We start from the raw sequence: 6,000 nt of genomic DNA, 5'->3' as shown, positions 1-6,000 counted from the left end.
TATAACAGAGGTAGAAGGGTCTTGTCAGAGGACAGTACAGTCTATAACAGAGGTAGAAGGGTCTTGTCAGAGGACAGTACAGTCTATAACAAAGGTAGAAGGGTCTTTTCAGAGGACAGTACAGTCTATAACAGATGTAGAAAGGTCTTGTCAGAAGACAGTACAGTCTATAACAGAGGTAGAAGGGTCTTGTCAGAGGACAGTACAGCCTATAACAGAGGTAGAAGGGTCTTGTCAGAGGACAGTACAGTCTATGACAGAGGTAGAAGGGTCTTGTCAGAGGACAGTACAGCCTATAACAGAGGTAGAAGGGTCTTGTCAGAGGACAGTACAGCCTATAACAGAGGTAGAAGGATATTGTCAAAAGACTGTACAGACTGTAGCAGTGGTAGAAGGGTCTTGTAAAAAAGATAGTTCTACATGTATTTGGAATTGTAAATTAAATGTATTTAAATTCTGATTTGGGAGTTTCTGGTTTTCACTTTCTGACCTTTTTTCCTAATGTTAGATATTGTTCGTGGTTTTAAACAGTTTGTTTAATATCGTACTCATTTTTGTAAAGACTGGCAAACCAAACCTTTCAACATATTATCATTTTATCCAAGCAATTTATCTACACCAATTTTGAAGAAAGGTAGATTAAATACAGGTAAGTTTATCACATTAGCTTTACTTAAACGTTTAACAAATTGATCAATATTATAAATAGTTCATGCATGGTTGTGTTGTGTTACATTCCAGACATGATATTAAAATGATATCAATCGTATGCCTATTGAAACAAGTGTTTCTATTCTGGTCCACAATCTTAACTTGTTTAAAGTGTTAAAATTCCATCTATATTTTTTTTTTAATATGACGAAGAGTTTATTCATTTGTGATGATGTAACTGGGACAAGACTCATCATGAGCTTAATAAGGGCAAAACAATCGACACTGATAAATACACACGAAACGCACGTTAAACGGACACGCACACACTCAACCCACAAAGATAACCCTTAAAACAGTTGATAATATCGCTTTGGAATGTTCAACGGGAGCTTTGTTCTACATGGGAAAACCGCTTTTTGAGCACTCGACCTCAAATATCATTTTCTTTATTTCCGACATAACTTAAGTCAACTTAAAATCATTAATACAGAGCTTTTGTTATTAGATTCTTGGCTTCTGGGCTTGTCACTGTAGTTTTATTACATAATTATAGGTTATCATCTAATCGACCAGATATTACGGTGGCTGATTTCTGCCATTTCGTGTTTTCAGCTGTTCGATGCAAAAAATAGCTAATGACGGGGCAAAACTGTTTGACGTGGCGGGCGAAAATGCGACAATCAGTGGGGCGAAAATACGTCAAGGAAAGGGGCGAAAATGCGAAATAATTGTGCAGCGCTTTTTCACCCGCAACTTGGCGAATTTGTGCAAAGTGGCGGGGCGATAATGCATCAAATGGCGAGGCGCAATTGCGCCTAGTAGATGGGCGAAAATGCTCCATATATCGGTTCAACAATGCGTCAGTTATCGATGAACAAATGTTCCAATTGGCGTGGAGAAAAAAAGCACCAAATGGCGGGTCGAAAATAAGTTGCGGGGCCAAAATTCCACAAGAGGCGGTGGGAAATCGCGCCTAAGTGCGAAGCGAAAGTTCATTAATTGGCGGCGCGATACAACGCATATTTTGCATTTTCGGCCCAGCGAATGGCGCATTTTCGTCCCGTCTTTTGGCGCATTTTCGTCCCGTCTTTTGGCGCATTTTCGTACAGCATTTTGGCGCATTTTCGCTCCGCCTCTGGGCGCATTTTTGCCTCGCCTCTAAGCGCATTTTTGCCTCGCCATTTGGCGCATTTTTGTCCCGCCACTGGGCGCATTTTTGTCCCGCCTCTGGGCGCATTTTTGTTCCACCTCTGGGCGCATTTTTGCCTCGCCATATGGCGACTTTATAAATTTTCTCCCTTTTGCCGATTATACACGAAATGGAAGAAATCAGCAACCATAATATACAGATGAATCAGCAGATGGAGACTCCACCATATTCGATTCAGAGATCTCCGATGTCGCTCTACGCCATCACGTGAGGTTGAATTTCAGCCGAATTTATATTATCATCTTATAACTGCTTTACATTCTTAACATGTAATTTGAACGAAATTTTGAGATTTATAGCTTTATCATAAATATACTTAGTGTATCTATCAACCCTATATTTGCAGGGCGACAGGAATTATGTTTTGAAGTATCCATGAGCGGTGATTTACTCCACTCAAGGTTAGAAAAGTGGCCATGTTAGACTATAAGTATCTTCCATGGCCGATAGTGTAAGATAGGTTCATTCCGACCCGAGCGTAGGGTGTTTTGCGGAAACGAGGTTTACCGAGTTTCCGCAAAACACCCTGCGCGAGGGTTGAGATGAACCTATCTTACACGAGCGGCTATGGTAGACAAGGTTTCCATGATGCTCCAGACGACAATCTTCAATTAAACAAATGACGTAATTACAATGTGGTGACCATTAAAAAGGAGTTCCATACGGGCATTTTATCTTCGTCCGTGGGCAAGATAAGAATTTCTAGCATGGTTAAATTCTTGGATCTACTTATCAGAGGTGGGAAAAAAGTATCTGTATAATGTGATGCACACACCAAACACTAACTTTGAATAAAAAGTCATACCGACTCAGCCGAGCGATGGAGTATATTTGCTAATCAAGACAACGCAGACACAGTATTCTGGAAACAAATCCATATTTAGCAGAGCTTGTTTCTGCGTTAGTTCAATCCGTTTCGGAAATACAAGGCCGCTATTCTTATTCAACTTAAGTCTGTTTCCCAAATGTTTCATTATCAAACTTGAAGGAAAATTCAAGAGTTTTTACAGAAAAGTATTTATATTCCATACACTTAATAAAACTTACGTATTTCATATATCTAATATTAAGTTATTTTATCTTTTCACCAGTGAGATACTTAACTAAGGAAAATGACTTAAGATGTTTAATGAATATAGGCTCGGAAATTTAAAAGTCGATGAAAGGCAACCAAGAAGTAGGCTAATTTTCTCAGAAACGTGAAATCTTTGCGATCAGGTCTGAACATTTCCAATAAAAAAATTGACAAGAAAAGACAGACTCAGAATTTTTTTTTGTTCGGATTACTTCTCAATTCTTCTGTAGATTGTTTGCTATTGTTAGCATTGTCCTTTATTATATTTGAATTCACTCTTTATATATTTTCTTTCGTTATTTATCAGTTTCAATGCGCATGATTTACGTATTACTATCTGAAATAAGTACTGGTTAAACCAAAGAATTTCTAGTAACAACTACACACTACTCGTACAGTTTGTTGTTGTTTTTTGTCATGCTTAGGGATACCATTCACCATGTTTGTCCATAACATACTAAACCCTTATTCTTCATATGTATACATGCAAGGCCAACACCACTTTGATCTGATAGTATCTGTATTAAACATAGTATTGTTAGGTATTAGCTTTAAGAGGGTGATTATAACCAGCATGCGTCATTGCCCGATGTCATGAGGTAGTGATACTTGTTTATACAAAAACAATATTGACGTACATCTCGTGCAGAAAAAAACAACAACAACAACATAATTTTGAGTATTGCAGCCTTATTCTGACGCAGTTGTTGAGAGGATAAAAAAGATTTTAAAAAATCCTTTTTATGCGTATAATAAAACGAAATGTATTGCGGTGTTACACTGAAACAAACAATTACCCTTTATTTGCTTTATTGTACACAAAACAAATAGTCTTATTCCCAGAAATGAACCACACTCTCATTTCAGAAATATACCACAGACATTTAAAGTTGGGGTTAGTTAGGTTCAACGATCGAATGTAACAGACAGAACAAAGATAGGTATTTGAACTTCTGCAAAGTCAATTCTATTGGCACAATGCATTCGGAACTCTTCGGTCACTTTTATCGAAAACAACCTCGGATGTATGCCGGTACATCTGTAGAAGTAGTTCGTAAAACATTGAATGTATTTAATGTAGTGTTTTAGCTTGTATTTGTAGACCTAAGTATAAATTGATTGCCAACAAACATAATTTAGGTTCTCAAGAGTTAAGTCATTAAGTTTAACAGCTAAATTAAAATTACTATGCGATCTCCTTGCCGCGTAGTTAAAGTGAACCGATTTCTGACATTATCCATATACATCCGAAGTTGTTTTCGATAAAAAATGGTCTAGGAGTTCCGAATGGGCACGATGTTGCGCGAGAGTATCGTCATGTGATGTGGGGGAAACGGGATTACCCCGGTAACAAACACTCGTCGGGCTTGGTGACAACAAACCAAACTCACATGGAGTCTATGGGATTTTAAGGTTTGTTTAGCTCTGCACCTAAGTAAAATATATATAAACTGCCTATTGCTGATATTTTGCACTAACGTACACAGAAGTTGAAAGAACACAATCGGACCACGTCGGCCATTTACCAACAGAATTGACCTCAGAAATAACACGGGTCATTAGATCCGTCCATGTGGGCGGCGCCCGTATTGAAAACGTGTTGTATGTGTTTGCAACCATCAAGGGAAGATTCAAATTGAACCTGGAAGTATTGGTACCAGTTTGGATACATGGTCAAGAGTATCGACCTGTTTTTTCTTTCAATTTGAATCTTATTTCAAGCGAAAATGAAACACGATTTTAGTACATTGTTTACGTTATCGAATGGGTCTACTTAGCGAAATGATCATTGAGTTAATTGACGGTGGCCTAATCACATTTCGTATATCTCGAAGCATTTTTTACGAGGTCTATTCCGAAACTTGCCGGAGATGGCCGAGTTGTTACGATTGACACGGATTTGTATGTAATAATGCACTAGTCGATTTTAACCACGCCTCCCACCAGGTCTGGAGGTATACCGGGGATAGCGGGGGAAATGGGCCGTATTTTACCTTCCAGGTGACCCCGCAGTGCCGAGTGAATGCGGTGGTTTTGTTTTCGCACCGAAAATAGCGGGAAATTGGCTTTACCTAGGTATACCAAGGTGCGGCGGTATTTGGCGGGGATTTTACCAGTTTGTCTCCACAGGGTGGGGATTTTACACGGGATTGGCTGAATCGAATGTAAAAGTCCCCGTTATTCACCTGGGGGGGGGGGGGCGTGGTTACAATTGACTGGTGCATAAACTCCAAGAATTATACACTAGATCTAGGTTTGATACTTTGCGTAATGGTATACCAAATGATGATCTACGAAGAACGAATGTTCCATCTGTAAGACATACCTTTGGTTTCATATAACTGGGATTTAAACGTTTGGTTTCTGGTTATACAACCGGTTTATTTCGTAACACAAGGCCTCCAGCCCCTAAGTATATATTATTACATTCCATTGAATACATAATATTTTCAATATTCAGTAACATGATATACAGTACAAATTCAAAATAGCTGAATTCAAAATATAAAGGCATATAAATACACATAAACAATAGTCTAAAGAACAGGAATTACTTTAGACTATACATACAAAATAAAGATATTTCATAACCAGAGATAAAAATCCAATCTCAGAAAACCAGACATGTGATTAAGGTTGCCTCCCTTTGACTTGTAACAACAGTTTGGGGCTTAGACCCGATTGTCATAAGCACAAAGATTGACAGATAACACTTAAAATACCATGATTATATTAAACAGTGGTATACTTTTTTTCAACACACTCAGGTTTAAATAGTTAAATACAAGAAAAACTGTATCGATAGTGGCTGAACGATTATGGCTGGTATATGACAACTGGATCTCTGTAGATTCCTGCATTCTTCTTCATCTGGCCATGGTAAAATCATGTCATTATTATGCACATTAGGACCCGGCTCGCACCCAACCCCATCCAAACCCCCAACAAAACAACAACAACAACAACAACAACAACAACAAACAATAAAAACACGAAATTGACCAAATTTACTTTTTATATCGATATCGGAGAACAAACGTAATAAAATACGCCCAAAATG

Source organism: Mya arenaria, chromosome 12 (assembly GCF_026914265.1).
Source record: "Mya arenaria isolate MELC-2E11 chromosome 12, ASM2691426v1".
Classification (NCBI taxonomy): Eukaryota; Metazoa; Mollusca; class Bivalvia; order Myida; family Myidae; genus Mya; species Mya arenaria.
This window is presented reverse-complemented; position numbering follows the sequence as displayed.